General features: G+C 35.1%; 1 protein-coding gene across 12 annotated transcripts in view; it reads left to right on the forward strand.

The window, feature by feature from the left end:
• The window catches only part of pcbp3 (poly(rC) binding protein 3), a 129,979-nt gene that overhangs the window by 38,237 nt on the left and 73,951 nt on the right, over nucleotides 1-17,791 (forward strand). For all 12 annotated transcript variants that reach the window (XM_056465793.1, XM_056465794.1, XM_056465795.1 and 9 more), the window contains exons 4-5: nucleotides 2,292-2,401; nucleotides 2,728-2,870. The gene's annotated coding sequence lies outside the window, so the exon portion shown is untranslated. The remainder of the gene's footprint in view (nucleotides 1-2,291; nucleotides 2,402-2,727; nucleotides 2,871-17,791) is intronic.

Raw genomic sequence — 17,791 nt, forward strand, 5'->3', positions numbered from 1 at the left:
TACCTCAGATTCATATATATTTCATATTTTCTCACACATACAGTATACGTCTTTCCATTAAACAAAGTGAAAACTGAAGTCATTGCATTTAGGAACAGAGATGAGGTTCTCAAAGTGAATGCGTACCTTGGCTCCAGGGGTCAAACAACAAAAATATAAGGTCAAGAATCTTGCTGTAATTCTGCAGTCAGACCTAAGTTTCAGTAGTCATGTAAAGCAGTAACTAAATCAGCATACTATCATCTCTAAAACATTGCAAGAATTAGATGCTTTGTTTCCAGTGAGGACTAAGAGAAACTTGTTCATGCTTTTATCAGCAGCAGGGTGATTACTGAAATGGACTCCTGACTGACCTTCCTAAAAAGACAGTCAGACAGTTGCAGCTCATCCAGAACGCTGCGGCCAGGATTCTGACCAGAACCAGAAAATCAGAGCACATCACACCTGTCCTCAGGTCTTTTCAATGGCTCCCAGTTGCATTCAGAATAAATTATAAAGTCTTATTACTTGTCTATAAATAACTAAAGGGCCTAGGACTAGACATGGGCCGGTATACTGTAAGTTTCTGTCTGTATGATAACCTTGGTTAAAAAAATCCTGGTTTCATGGTGTCATGGGGTTTCTTCAGGTCTTATCAAGTCAAATTTAAGACTTTTTAAGACCCTTTTAAGACCATAAAGGATGAAATTTTAGATTTATATATACTTATTTTAGACTTATACAGGGTTAATATTTTTTTCTAATGGCCCACACTGTAAAACCCAAAAAGTTAAGGTAACTCAAACCGTTTGAGTTAACCGATTACAACAAACCATTTACAGTAAGTTCAAAAACTAATCCTAATGAGTACTGTGAACTTAATCTATTTGAGTAAATGAAGCAATTTGAGCACAGTAAAACCCAATAAATGAAGAGAACTCAAACCAGCTGAGTACTGTAAAACCCAAAAAGTTAAGGAAACTCAAACCGTTTAAAGAATCCGATTGCAACAAACCATTCGAGTTAAACTAATCTATATGAGTACTGTGAACTTACTCTATTTAAGTTGAAGAGGTATTTAATTAACTCATTACCTTCAACACTGAGTTCAAAACACTTTTTTTTAAATGAGTATAAATAACTTTCAGTAAATTTTGAGTTAACTACACTCATTTCATTTGATAAAGTTGACTGTTGGGTTTTACAGTGCTGTATTATCATAAGGAATCGTTTAATTGTTTATATATATTTTTTCCCTGATGAGGGAATTTAATTTGGGGAATTTGCTGTAAGAATGTCTAACATCCTGTTGTGAACTGTCTCTTTGTAATAAAAAACTTAATTATAAAAAATAAGGTTTTATTGAGATTTGTTGGTCATTAGATGGAAATCGACCCAAATTGAGTAGCTTAACTTGGACAAAGCAAAATTAAGACCTGTTTAAAACAATTTAAGACCTACTACACATGTGAATGAATTTAAGACTTTTTAAGGACTAAAATTTAGGTTTTAAAATTTTAAGACTTTTTAAGACCCAGCGGAAACCCTGTTGCTGCTGTAAAATAATTTCTTTTTAAATGTCTTAGTAAAAAACAACAACTTTTCCCCCCATTTAACACAGTAGATTACATTTATATAAACATATAATATTTTGGAACAGTAAACATGTCAGACTAAATATTAAAATAAACCATTTTCTTCTATCCTTATTAGCTTCAAAACACAGATTTCCTTACAACACATAAAAGAAACACTTAAAAAAAACCTTTACATATACCTTAGAAACAGTACAACAAAACATTTTTGTAGTATTAATACCTTGACTTTTCCAAACCGTGGTAAACCTTAAAACCAGTTATCGTCCCATGCCTACCTAGGACCTCAATACATTAGAGATATGCTCACTGAATACAAACCGAACAGATCACTCAGATCATTATGATGTAGTAAGTTAGAAATTCAAAGAGTTCAATCAAAGCAAGGTGAATCCGCCTTCAGCTATTACCCTTCCCGCTGCTGAAATCAGCTTCCAGAAATGACCAGATGTGCTCCAACATTAGGCACATTCACATCCAGACTGTTTACCTGTGCCTTTACTGAATGAGCACCGGGCTACGTCCGACAGATCACACTATTGTCTTTTCTTTTTCATTCCTTTAAACCTGTTTTAACACATTTTAATCTGTTTTTATCTGTTTTTAATCATTTTTATCCTTTGTTTTTTATTTTCTTTTATTCCTGTTTATGTAAAGCACTTTGAATTACCATTGTGTATGAAATTTGCTATATAAATAAACTTGCCTTTATGAAAGGTGAGGTACACTGGACAGACTGAACTCCTCCGAGTCTTCTGGAAGTGTGACGGCGCGTGGTCACATGACCTGGAAGAGAAAACCCAAGAGACCTCTGGGATCCCTCTCTGGTTAGTGAACTGAAATCTTCAAACTTGACAGATGTTTTTAGGTAAACCCTACCATGAGTGGCGAAATGCTGAACACTTAACTAGAAGCTGATGTTAACGAGACGCTCCTGATGAAGCGTTCAGTAAAGCGTGAGATGAGTAAATCAGCACACATATGGCCTGTGTGTGTTTTCACCCGTGCTTTTTAGGCAAACCCCCATTTCTCTACACAGAGACCCTGATGTGGAGAAGCTGCGGTGTACGGCAGCCTCGCATGACTGACGAAACGTGGCTTAAACTGACACCACGACACAGTTCGCTGTTTTGATTTGCCCTTGTGTCTGCAGAATGGGCCAGTTATCAACCTGGAAAGAAGTCTAAAGGCTGATGAACTGATCCGCACGGCGACACAGCTGCGCTCTCTTCCCCTCTTCATCTGGCCAATCTCTCTCCATTTATGTCCTGAGAGCCACAACTTTCTGCAACTCTGGTGAGTACGGTGCCCTTTCTTTTGTTAGAACTCCTTCTAATCCTTATAATCTTGCAGAACCAGTTCCTGTTAGGCCCCCGTTTTTTCTTTTTGGACCAGGAAATAGCATTATGGGAAATTGGATGACCTTTTCTGTTGGTAATCTATTGGTGAATCAGCATCTGTGCGTCTGTGAGCTTTCGCTGACTGTTGTAGGCCTTGAAGCGCATGGGTTTATTTTTGTGCTGAATTGAAAGCGCATAGATTGACTCCCCCCCTCACCCCACCCCCCTCCTTGAATGTTTTGAGCATGTTTGTTGAGGAGAAGTCATTTGCAGTGATGCAAAATTTTACGGTGATATATTTAGCTGGTCTGATGTGAGATTTTTTTTGCTGATTAGGGCCCTGTTTACACTAATGCGTTTTAGTTTTAAACGCATATGTTTTGCTACGGTTATACCTTCCGTCCACACTTCCCCAGAGTATTCGAGCCCCAAAAACAGAGTGTTTTGAAAACGTTGAAGAGGTCGTTTTAATTTCAAAACGCTGCTGCTCCGTGTCAGTGTGGATAGGTAAAAGGGAGACATCTGAAAACGTAGGCATGGCTGCAGACGTTCGCCTATCTGATTCTAGCTTTTTATCAATATTAAGTACACCAAGTTCAGTCTTGCATCCTCTCCTTGTAAGTTTGATATGAAAAACAAACTCCCGAGGACACATTGGGTAAATCTTCAAAGGGAACAGTATACTTTATAATGTCATTGCTATCACCCTGGCTACGTTGTTTCACTATATTTTCAATAAAATGATATAAGGAACTGCCTATTTTCATTTTGATATTAACAACTTAACAGACACCAAAAATTTTAAGGCGTCATGTAGCTGCATATTAATGAGCGTCATCTTGGCTGTATGCATATTTAAAACAAATCGGAGCCTATAACATTACCTCCTTCTGTCATTTTCATTGAAAACATACCCAGTCTCTTTTGCTGAATATCAGTTTTAATAGTCCATTATGGCCATTATAAAAGTATAACATACAATAACTTTATACGTTCTAGGCAGGGCTTGACATTAACCCCCACCAAATGCAGGTATTTCAGCTGCGGTGGGTTATACAGACACCCCCACTAGCCACTTTGAAAATAATTTTTAATTTGCCAGAGCTGTCTCATACCTAAAGATTAGACTGTTAGTTTAAGAATGTTTTTCGATATGCACGCAAATGTGATCTTAGAACCAAGAAGCAGCACGATTGCTAATACCGAATGAGAGGATGATCAGGCGCATGGTGAGACACAGGCAATCCTCGCTCACTGAATGCTTTAAAGCTCCCGTTTCCTTGCGCAAAACAAGCGCGTCTCAAAACTCTTTAAAATAGATTGGTAAAAAGCAGTGCTCGTGCACCCACAGTCCTCCTGCTTTCAAGAGCTCCAGATTTTTTGTAAAATCATCCGTTCATTATCGCACTAATAACGTTTTTCACCTGCTTTCTTTCCCTTGCAGTTTTTTTTGTTCAAATGGTTTAATTCTCATCCTTTGTTTTAATAGGACATTAACTCTCCATTTATCTATAGTTAACTGGTGATCTGAGACCTTTAGCCTGGACAGACTATTGTGTATAGTTTTAGATAAATGAGAATAATTTTTTTAAATGTCAATTATTTTTTAAGAATATTTTTGTTGAATAAAATGTGTAGTTTATGTATTCAGATATATTTAGCTTGTTTGACACATTTTTTTTAAATTGTGACAAGGAAATAATTAGTTTTGTGTGGCCAGAGAAAAAAAAACTGTAAATCCATAGTATTGAGCCCTAAAAGTCATGTGAAATAATAAAAAAAAAGTTAAAGATACATCTAGACATCACACATAATTAAAATCAAGTAATTTTAGCATGCCAAAGTCAAATTTATGCATATAAAATATATTTTCACAACAATAAAATTGTGGCTAGTGAAAACTGCAAATGGCTATTAACTTTGGAAAACTAATAGCCACAGTGGCTGGTGATCAAAAAAGTTAATGTCAAGCCCTGATTATAGGAAATAAAGGCAAGCAATCAGTCAAAGTTGCAGAATCAGTGTACGTGGTTACATAAATTAATATATTATCTTTGCGCTCAGGCAAAACATGTTACCTAAGAACAAGTAATAGATTCAAAATACTGAAGAATCGTTAGATAGAGACAAGATTAATTATCATGTTTAACAACTATAGTGAGATGAGGGTCCAGCGGTACATACTTGATGAACTGTTTGATGTGCGCTGCTTTTTATAATTGCCTGTAGAGCACCCACTGATTGCCTGGAGCTCAGACGTGCTCATACGCTGCAGCGCATGACAGAGTGTGTGTATGGTCACATGATGTGCGTTTTTCAGCGGTGTAGTGTGGATGGAAATCTTTTCAGAAAAGCTTGGTGTGCTGTGCTTTTTATGTTGCTAGGCAACGACTGGATCAGCTGTTTATTGTGTGCATGCGTTTCTGCTGATATTGTAATAATTGTAATTAATAATATTGTGATATTCATGATTTGTGAAGTCATACAGCTCCGGTTAACTCGAAACAGCAACCACTATTTTCTCCTCCTTCTTTATAAGTCTCAATAGTCAAAGTCATAGTTGATAACACAAACACTGCTGTCACCTCAGCGGAAACCCCGCCTCTCTTTTCATTTAATTGGACAATAACTGACGTAGTGCACATTTTCCGCTCAGGGTTGACTTTTTTTTAACTGCAGGCACACATCGTGCAAAGGCAGAAATGTGAGGTGCACAGGGCACATAAGCAGCATGCAAACACTCACAGCCATTAGCAAACCATTTGAAAAAGGCACCTCTTTATCTTTATTATCACAATATATTAATCATCTGCATGTGTCTGTTGCTGACTGTGCTTTTGGTTCAGGCCCTGGTTGATTCTGACTGAGCGACTGCTGCAGAAACTAGGCTAACTAACGTAATGAATATTAATAGCATATTTGAGAGTGTTTGCGTCTGTCGCCATGGGTTGTTCCAAAGGTTTGCGGCTTATCCCTGCACACGACATTGCGTCACAGTCTCAGACACCTCAGAGGAAGATCTCAAGGGAGTTTGTGTCCTTTGTCATTGTGAGTAGTTTTGCCACATTGGCAGCTTTGGCTCAAGGGCGATGAGCGGAGGGATTGCGGAACCGCGCATTAAAAATAACTTGTGTGGAGCGACGAGAGCTTGTGTCACATTGGCGCATGTTGGTGGTGAAAGGGGATGCCGAAGCTTCGTCACGACGCCACAGCAAGCAAACCCTGACAGGCTTCATGTTCGGACGTGGTGGAAGGCTTTGGATTGGATGAAAGACTCTGAATCTAAGCAGAGCCATTTTTAACCAGCACTGACACATCACATGACCGTATGTCTTCACAGGGCTTGTTAATAACATGGTTTTACATGATGAATTAGGTTAATGTAATATTTATGTGTGTTTACGATATACAGTTGAAGTCAGAATTATTAGCCCTCCTGAATTATTAGCCCCTGCTAATAATGGGGGCTAATAATTTTGACTTCAGCTGTATAATGTGGTACACTGATACAGTATGAAGTGTAGATCACTTTTTACTCTAAATAAAATGTTAGTCTGCATAAAGGTAGTAAGGTTTGCTTTAAGATTATTAAGAGTTTGTTGCATTAAATTGATCTATTAGGCAAGTCAGCAAATTAAGTCAAACAATTTGTAAAAATAATTTTTTTATCATGTATAATTTCTTAACTTCTTGGCCCCCAACATAATTAAATATTGTATTACCATTACTCCATATTACCATATCTCTTTCTAGGCTGTTACATTTGTACACACATTATCTTGCAGAAAATAAAAATTAAGATATAGGTCAATTAAGCCACATCAATATATTTTTGAATTTTAAAAATTCATTTGATTTAAAAAAATAATAAAATAATGTAAATGTGCATAGACTACAGCTCTGGTGTGTTATGAATTGCATGATTTAAATGACAGCGAGACATGCTACATTTAGTTTTTATTGTAAAATATACATTATAACCAGTACACAGTAAAATGATCATTTTTGAATGGCTTGCCTATAGGCGGCGTATATAGCCGTTAAGCTTAAATAGGCTAAACAAATTTTTATTAATATTAAAACATATTAATACAAACTAGCCACCCTTTGATTTATTTATTTATTTTCATTTCTGAATATATTTATCAAATTAAAAATGCAATGAATTGTTTATTTTGGTCATCATTTCATTATAATTAATATAATTATTAGGCTATACAACTTCTACACAATATTGGCTCTGATTGCGTTTATACAGATAGGCTTTTTGGCTCAAAGACATTTATGTCTGTAAATTTCAGCGCTGTATTTTGACAGATTTCGCAAAGGCTTCAGCTGTTCTACCTGTCAGCTAGGTCCAGCCTCAGTTTTGTGACTTGACTTGTGTGGCGTCTGTATCGATGTCTGGATGACAGCAAGAGAGAGAGATGAGATCAGACCTCAGATTCGATGTGTTGCTGCACGTCACAGTTACTTTACTGCATTTTTTTAATATTAGCTCCTCTAAATTAACTTTTCATTTGATTTAAAGCCGAAATATTGCCAGACAGACGAAGCAACTTTCGGTTTTTGAAGAGAGCGGCTTTAGTGATAAAAGACACGCACACCCATACACTCTTGTCGGCCTATTCATTATTGATTTTTTTACCATTAAACGCACAATAATCAAGTGCAAAAAAGCTAAACTAAAAAAAACAGCTAAACTTCGTAAACGGTGATCACTGCGGTTGCCGCAATGGTTTGCTTTGTTTCTCTGGCTTATTAATGGCGCGGCATTGCTAAATGACTCGTTTTAATAAAAAATAAGATTATTTATTATTAAACACTGTCAGATGATGGTCGCGTGATTTTTAAATTGATTTTTTATGACCCACCCATAGTTAATCATCAAGTAGGTGCGTTGAAGGTGGGTGTGTAAATTAGTTGTGTTTCCTCCAGATGCTGCCACCTTTGTCAGGCAAAGTTTGCAGATTGCCTCATTAATGTTTTCAGGTTCTCTTTTTGCATTTGGTTTGAACCCAAAACATTGCCAAACAGGCGCTTTTGCATTGCGTTTTGACACTAAATCGTCCGCCATTCTCCTAATGTAAATTCGACTCCTCTCGTTCTCCTCACCTGATAAATGAAATATGGCGCATTGTAGCTATGTTCAGATTAGAATTATAGTTTATGCTCTCATCTTAAGTAAATTATTTCGAAATATATTTTTTTAAATTCAAATAAATAGTTAATAAAAAAACAGATAATAAAAAAAAACAAATGTGGGGACAGTGTCACGGTGGAAAAGTGATGTCACCGGTGTTGCGTCTTAAAACCGGTAACACCATCTATCGTGGCAAGCCTAACCCACTGTACATATACATTTGTAAATATGTTTATCAATCTGCACACTTCTGATAGCAACATGTACATATATTCATTTATTGTAAATCTCTGTTCATAGCTAATACAACCTGTATATAATGTTGACAGTACATCCATCTGTAAATATCACCATAGTTTATCTATAACTGCACTTTATAACTTATACCTGTATCCTGCACTTGCTGTTATTGCACTGCTGGTTAGACCTAAATTGCATTTCGTTGCCTTGTACTTTTACTTGTGTAATGACAATAAAGTTGAATCTAATCTAATCTAAACCCTGTTCCTCAATCGGTGACCATGGGACAGCATGTTCACTCTCCAAGCGTCTCCATTTTATGAGGTTTCTCTATAAAAGTCAAGGTTCCTTGGGGAAATAATATACAAAACATGACACAAAATACATAAATTCCACACTGTCCACACAGAAGTAGAAGAGGCTTGTGGGTAGTTAGCATGCTGGAACGCAGCCTGTCTCCATTGCATGCCTGGGCTTTTGGGGTATTTTGGCTTAAATGATGCTCTTGTCATCTGGGCCCACATTAAAGGCAAGCCCATCTGTGACTGCAGGATGAGTGAATGCAGGGCACACGCAGATTACTCTTATTAACATCTCAGCGCCGCCATTATGGGCTCAGCAGGGACTGGAGACCCCTGTTTGTCACAGTTAATGTTTTGAGTGCAGTCAGAGGCTGACTTATGATGGAGCGTTTCGCTCCTGTTTAAGAGCGACTCCGTCTGGTGTACTGTGTGACCGAGGATCGCATTTGTCTTTCTTTAGTATTCATGTATTCATAACGCACAGCTTGAGCAGATTTACTTGTTTGTTTGCCTGAGCTCATGTGAATATATGAACATGTCTGAAAAAATGGCAACTTTTTTATGCAAAGGAAATTGCTCTAAGTGTTGCTCTAAAATCGGAAGAAATGTCATTAGTAATTTAGAGCATAAAACACAATTTATGTTTTACATAAATGCATAAATATAAATGTAAAATCTAAATTGTTAATCAGGAGAAACTGAGAATTTTAATATTAGGGCTGCACAATATATACAGTTAAAGTCAGAATTATTAGCCCCCCTTTGAATCCTTTGAATTTTTTTTCTTTTTTAAATATTTCCCAAATGATGTTTAACAGAGCAAGGAAATTTTCACAGTATGTCTGATAAGATTTTTTTCTTGTGGAGAAAGTCTTATTTGTTTATTTTCAGCTAGATTAAAAGCAGCTTTTAATAAAAAAATAAAAAAAACATTTTAAGGTCAAAATTATTAGCCCCTTTAAGCTATTTTTTTATTCGATAGTTTACAGAACAAACCATCATTATACAATAACTTGCCTTATTACCCTAACCTGCCTAGTTAACATAATTAACCTAGAAGGGTCTTGAAAAATATCTAGTAAAATATTATTTGCTGTCATCATGGCAAAGATAAAATAAATCAGTTAGTTGTTTTGCAAAAGAATTATTTTGAATATTCATCACCTGTGCTGGACTTTTGGGACATTTTAAAATGTTTAAAGTGAATCTTTTATTTTCATTTTTTATTTTATTTGTAGATTGTTTTCATTGGACTGAAGGGAAAATTGGATTATATGTTGAATGATAAAACAGTTTTAAGATAATATTATTAATTAACACTCACAAACCTTTAATATAGTATTATTAGTAGTATATTAGTATTATAGTATTTATATGATGGTAACCAAAATATAATATTAGCTCTTAACAATAGAAAAATAACATAATATTAACTTACCTTATTAGTGATACTGCTATAAAACTCTGTGAAGAAGAAGTGTTATTAGAGAGTGTAAATAAGATTGAGGTCATTAGATAAGTGTGAAAAAAGCCTAGAATGATGATGAAATTGTTACAATACAATCTTTTATTATTCTTACCTTACCTCTGTGTCAGAGTCTTTCACTGTTGTCGTATCATCTCTCTCTTTGGAAGAATTTAGACTTCTGGGCATCTTGTCCATTGATAAACAGCTAACAATACATTTGTGTATCGTGGGTTACATAATTTTTTTCCAATATCGTGCAGCCCTACTTAATATCATAATTAACTTAAACTGAAAGCATAAATCTAAAGTCATGTTTGTAGTTGGCAATAAAAGCTGACTAATAAAGTACAAGATAAATCCTATGTTGACAGATTCTTATGAATACATTTCATAATCTACAGTACGTGAGATATTCATTTAAAAATATTTTGATGTACAGTGTATGTCTGATGAATTAAAAAAAGCAATAATAATAATTTATGTATTTATATAGTGCTAATAATGCTATTTGTAATCATGTCCTGTTTAAATCCTGTTTGTAATTTGAAATGAAAGTTGAATTAATAAAATACAACAAATACATTTATCTCAATTAGCCGAATAAATATTTTGAATCTGTAATTTAGTTTAATTTAAAAATAAAATGTCTAAAATAAATAAATAAAAAATATGAAGAACTATATAGACATTAAAAATGAGGACACAATTAACAAAAACACATACAAATGACTAAAATATATTTAATCTAAAATAAAATGAATCTGTTTAATGTAAGTAGAAAACAGGAAATGTCAAAATAAATAAATAGAAAAAAAAATACAGTAGTCCCTTGGTTATAATAATGTGGTATGTGTACTGTAAATAGGTGTTTGTTCATGGAATATAAAATTAAAATGTTATTTTAAAATCTAGTAGGGTGGCATGGTGGCTCAGTGGTTAGCACCTCACAGCAAGAAGGTCGCTGGTTCGAGTCCCGGCTGGGTCAGTCGGCATTTCTGTTTGGATTTTGCATGTTCTCCCTGTGTTGGTGTGGGTTTTCTCCGGATGGTCTGGTTTTGGTCACAGTCCGAAGACATGTGTTATAGGTGAATTGAATAAACTAAGTTGGCCGTAGTGTATGAGTGTGTGAGAATGAGAGAGTGTATGGGGGTTTCCCAGTATTGGGTTGCAGCTGGAAGGGCATCCGCTGTGTAAAACATATACTGGATAAGATGGCGGACTAAGCCGAAGGTAAATAAATAAATAAATAAATGAATGAAAATCTTAGTGAAAAATAAAAGTTATTATATAATTTATTATGTATTTAATTATACCTATTTACTTGTGTTTGTGTGCTCAGTTGCATGTATTTTCCCCTTCTTTTCTCTCTCTACCTCTCTCTCTCTCTCGCTCTCTCTCTCTCTCTCTCTCTCTCTCTTTTCATAGAGTTCATAGCTCATTGAACTTCTGTAAATGTATGCAGCGTGTGACGCCAATAAGCATGCAACTTATGTAAACCTCACCACAAATCGATATATTCAGGCTCACTGCAAAGACTGTTTTACCAGCTACTGAATACATTTGCATAAGCAGGGCACAGTGACTCCTTTACCACCGATTTGTTGAAGAGAGAGTCCATTTCATACAGTATATGCACTCATTTTGGAGTCACTTTAAATCAAAAGCAGTTTGTAATCGGCTTACGATGTGAACTGCAATTTTAGCTAACAATTATCATAAACGTGTTGCCATCTTGATGGGGAGGATGTTTAGTCATAAAAACAGCACATTAGCATTTGATCTGTGTACTGTCAGGATTCTAACGGCAAGAACTGATGAGTGGAAAAAATAATACACATACTTTCACAAATATATTTCTCATAAATATCTGTCTTGATGTTGCCCCACCACAATAACAGGCCTTATCAGTTAAATATTGAAATATGTGGTTTTGATATGTGCCAGAATTAATTAGTATTTTTTTATTACAGCATTATGGTCTGGTTTCACAGACAGGGTTTAGACTAAGCCAGAAGTAAGACATAAATCAATTAGGACATTTTCAAGAGGTAATCTATATAGCTATGCCTTAGATAATATAATTAATGGCATTTAATAATAATAATAATAATACAATAAAGGCACTGATATATTGTATGATCATTCAGTGCAAGCTTCTTTCAGCTGAAATAACTTAGACTTACATTTTAGTCTTTGATTAGGCTTAAGCCTTTATTGCAAAAACAAAGGGGTGTGTGCGTGCGTGTATTTATGTACAATCTAAGTATAAATGTACAATTTTTAGACTGTAAATGATTTTTATACAGTGGTGTGAAAAAGGGTTGGCCCTTACTGATTTCTTATTTTTTTGGCATGTTTGTCATGCTAATGTTTCAGATCATCAAACATATTTAAATATTAGTCAGTGGGGTTACTTTTACACCACACATAATGTGACACAAACATCTTCCAAAATTAACTGAGGTAAGTGAGGCCTGCAGTTCTTTATATGTTATTGTGGGGTCTTTTATGACCTCTTGGATGAGTTGTCAACATGTTCTTGGGGTCATTTAGGTCTGCCAGCCACTCCTGGGAAGGTTCTCCACTGTTCCATGTTTTTGTCATATGTAGATAAAGGATCTCACTGCAGTCACAAGGCTTTAGAATGGCTTTATAACCTTTTCTACACTGGTAGTTGTCAATTGTGTTCTTTCTCTTCTTTGTTGTTGAATTTCTTTGGCTCTCAGCATGATATCTAGTTTTGGGGATGTTTTGGTCTACTTCATGTTTCAGGCAGGTTCTATTTAAGTTATCTCTTGATTGCAAACAGGTGTGGCAGTAATCAGGCCTGGGTGTGGCTAGAGAAGTGGAGCTCAGGTGTGATAAACCACAGTTACGTTATATTTTAACAGGGGGGCAAACACTTTTTCACACAGGGCTATTTATTTATTTATTTATTTATTTATTTATTTATTTTCTTATCCCTTAAAAATAAAAACCTTTACTTAAAACTGAATGATGCTGATTTACTTGTGTATCTTTAACTAATATTTAAATTTGTTTGATGATCTGAAATATTAAATTATGACAAACATGTAAAAAAAAAAAAAAAAGAAATCAGTCAGGGGTCAAACACTTTTTCACACCACTGTATGTGAAATATATATTTTTAATCTGAATATGTCATAGTTTAAATATAATTATTATTCAAATGTTAAAAAAGTATAAACAATTAGTTTAAATACAAATATAACATTTAATACTATATATAATACTAATATATAATACTAATATATAATACTTAATATTAAATACCAAACAATATTTGAGATATGTTACTTGTCATTTTATAGATTTTATTTAATTGTTGTTATTTTATTTTATTTTATTTTTTGGAAAATGTTAAATGATTTTATTATCCAACTGAATTTTTTTTTTACTTAACTAATTTATACTGGAAATATTTATTGCAACATTAAATATTAATTAGATAATATTTATCGTATAACCCTCAAGATCAAAAAAGGTCAACACTTGTGACCGTACCGTCATCTGTCCTGAACTCTCTCAGTGAATCTGGCCATCAGGGCAGTCCTGTGTCACTGTCGGATGCCCTTATGCAATATTTACCATATCTTGAAATTACTTTTCGATATGAATGCAGCATTTCATATATGTTATGTGGAGAGCAGCACTATGCAGTTTTATTGCTGGCAGCTTTGAGCTTACCAGAATTTAAACCCTGCTTGGATTTCTGCTCTCAAGATCTTGAGATTCATTGTAAAAACATGAGCCAGCCAGCTGAAAATGAAAATCAGGATGAGCCTTGTATAGATTTTCTGTGGACCATTGTAGTTCTTTCAGATCTAGTGTGTAGATCCTTTTTGTAATCAGTCTAAAATGCACTTTAAATCCAGAGATACGATGTCATTGAATTAAATTTTTAATAAAATATATATATATTTTGCAAGTAAAAATTTAAATGAACTAAATGGACATTAAAAAGACATCAAAAATGTGTCAAAATTACTTTAACTGGAATTAAAATGGGAAACCCTTTCTTTTGATGGTCCATTTGAGTATTAGTAGACTGTCTGCTTAATATCTATCGATACTGCTTCTTCATCAGACATTTAACTGACTTAAAGAAGCTTTGCAAGTACATGTCAACTTACACTGTTTATTTATAATCTAATGAGAATTAGTTGGCATGTAGATGCAATGTAACTTAATTTAACAAACGGACCATCAAATTAAAGTGTAACCTTAAAATAAAAAAATATATACAATTCAATAAAGTTTTATACAGGGTTCCCATTCTTCTTGAAAGTACTTGAATTTGAGACGTATAGATTCAAGGCCTATAATGTACTTACAAATAAACATGGGTTCTTAAAAATGCTTAAAGCTTCTGGCAGCTAGCTCTCTGCTACTCTCACATGGTCGCCCACTGAAGCTAAGCAGGGCTGTGCCCGGTCAGTACCTGGATGGGAGACCACACGGGAAAGCTAGGTTGCTGCCGGAAATTGTGTAAGCGAGACCAGCAGGGGGCGCTCAACCTGCGGTCTGTGTGGGTCCTAACGCCTCAGTATATTGATGGGGACTCTATACTGCTCAATGAGTGCCGTTTTTCGGTTGAGATGTTAAACCGAGGTCCTGACTCTCTGTGGTTGTTAAAAAAAAAATCCCAGAATGTCCTTTGAAAAAGAGTAGGGGTTTAACCTTGGCATTCTGGCCAAATTTGCCCACTGGCCTCTGTCCATCATGGCCTCCTAACCATCCCCACATCATAATTGGCTTCATCACTTTGTCTACTACTACTGGTGTGCGGTCTGGTGCAATATGGCTGCTTTCGCGTCATCCAGGTGGATGCTGCACATTGGTGGTGGATGACAAGATGTCCCCAAAAATCTGTAAAGCGCTTTAAGTGTCCAGAACAGCGCTATATAAATGTAAGGAATCATTATTATTATTAAATTAAATTTAAAATAGAAATTGTTTAGGATTTTATTTCAACAGTTCTACTAAACTTTCAAAAACAGAACAAAAAACTGAGAAAATCTTAAATTAAAAATCTTAAATTTTAATCTTGTTCAGTAACACTGAAGAGTAATGCATATTTGATCAATATTTATGAAACTGCATTTGAATGTTACCAATATTGAATTCTACAAATTTCATTAAAGTTCTTTAAACATAACTGTTTAAAACGGGCGGCACAGTGGCACAGTGGATAGCACAGTCGCCTCACAGCAAGAAGGTCGCTGTTTCAAGCATCGGCTGGGTCAGTTGGCATTTCTGTGTGGAGTTTGCATGTTCTCCCCTTGTTGGCGTGGGTTTCCTCCAGGTGCTCCGGTTTCCCCCACAAGTCCAGAGATGTGCGCTATAGGTGAATTGGGTAAGCTAAATTGTCTGTAGTGCATGTGTGTGAATGAGAGTGTATGGGTGTTTCCCAGTGATGGGTTGCAGATGGAAGGGCATTCACTTTGTAAAACATATGTTGGATAAGTTGATGGTTCGTTCTGCTGTGAAAATTACTCCAACATTTTAACGTGCATATTAAGTGCAAGTGAAATGTTAAGTACAGCAAGGACTTTCGTGGCGCTACATATCCTGGGGTATGAATTACAAAGGTGCTTGATTTAAAATGAACAGTGCTTTAAAAATCCTTGAATCTGCTGTTCGTGAAAGCATGGGACCCTGGGAACCCTGTTCATTAAAAAAAAAATTCAACTAATTTTAAGATCGACCCAGAAAATATAAAAATAAAAACTACAATAGTTGCTAAGGGATACTTAAAATTATACTGCATTTATATATCATTGTGTATGCTGAATATAGAATTAAAATGATCTACTGTATGAAACGTACAGGGAAAAATGCTGTATTTAGTTTACGTTTTAATGTAGATTTTTTAATGTGTAATTTTGAATTGTAACTTATATTCCACACTGTTTTTCAGAACACATTTTATATATAATTAACATTAATAACCCATTTCCATAAACTTTTTGGTCACAGTTTGTTTTGATGGTCCGTTTGTTGAATTTAAGTTACATTGCATCTACATGCCAGCTAATTCTTATTAGATTATAAGTACACTGTTAGGTTGGGGTTAGGGTTAGTTTTTTTGCAATTGCAAAGCTTTTTATAGTCAGTTAAATGTCTGTTGAACGAGCAGTATCAACAGATATTAAGCAGACAGTATACTAATACTCAAATGGACCACCAAAATAAAGTGTTACCAACTTTTTGTTTGTCTTTGTCATGATGACAGTGCATAATATTTTGCTTGTTATTTTGCAAGATACTATAATAATCAGCTTAACATGCATTTCTTAGCCAGCGGCAGGACTTGGACTTCAGTGTTTACGAATAGATTACATTAAAAAGAACTTTATTGATATTGACAAACTAAACATCAGTCTAAAGCTACAACCCTCAAGCAGCCATTGTATCCAGTTGTTTTTCAATGGTAAGCTTATAGAGAATGTATTTGCCATATTTGTGTAAGTTGGACAGAAAACTCTTATTAGATCTGGAGTAAATATCATCATAATAACAAGACGCACACACATTCATTGCTGTACATCAGGGTTTATTTTGAAAGGTAAGAGTCCACAGAACAACATCCCATTGAACACATGTAGTCCAACACAATAGTGTTGAATTATGAATATTTATTAATTTGTTTGTCACCCTTTCATCCGGAGGCCTATTGTTTACATTGTTAGGTTAACCCCTAGGTTGGGTTAAATAGGCAAATCATTGAACAACAGTAGTTTGCTATATAGCCAATCATAAAAAAAATTCTTAGGGTGGCAATTATTATTGACCTTAATTATTATTATTGTTTATTTAAAAACTGCTTTGATTCCACCCAAAATAAATGAAACTTTCTCCAAAATATGATTTGCATATGCATAAAATGAACAATTATGTTTCAGAATTATTAGTAATTGTGTTTTTGTTGTTGTTGTTGTTGTTATTGTGGACTAGTTATGTCAGTCACTGTGAAACACACAGGAATTTAGAGGGTTTTTAAGAAATCTGAAGTGGAAACCCCCCCCCCCCCCACATTATTTGATTGTTCAACAGCATTGCAAAAGTTCCCCCAGAATCCCCCTTGTCTGTCAGCTGAGCTTTTGAAATGTGGAGCGATTGTGGCATTGATTGGGTCTCGAGACTAACACACTTTTGTGTTTTGCATAATTTGCCTTGTTAAACAGTTACGCTTTTCAACAGCGCATGGATTGTTTATTTCTGTTGAAGCTTTGCAATACTTTCCTCTGCCACTAATGATTCACTTTGATGCTGATGCAGCCTGACTGATTCTAAGGCAGGGCATTACACACACCCACACACAGACACACACACACATAAATTTCACTGCTTCAGGAAACAAAGGCAGGCATTTCGGCTTTGATTTTATACTGTAGATCTAGAAGTTCTAAAAGCTTAATATAAGCATGTTTTACAACGTGCATTCACACATTCAGTTACTGCGTGCATGAATATGCAAGCGCAGCGTAATTTTCCCCTGCAGCAGTAGGAGACTACTGTACGTTCTGCTGTTTTTACCTTCTTTTTGTTTGAGGAATTTCTGCACTCTTGTCAAAGTTTTATATTTTATCATTTCCTAACTGGGGAGAGTGTACATACAGTTGAAGTCAAAATGAATAGTCTATCTGTGAAATTTTAAATCTACAATTATTTTATGTCTTTGCATTTGACAAATATTATGA

Source organism: Danio aesculapii, chromosome 9 (genome assembly GCF_903798145.1).
Source record: "Danio aesculapii chromosome 9, fDanAes4.1, whole genome shotgun sequence".
Classification (NCBI taxonomy): domain Eukaryota; kingdom Metazoa; phylum Chordata; class Actinopteri; order Cypriniformes; family Danionidae; genus Danio; species Danio aesculapii.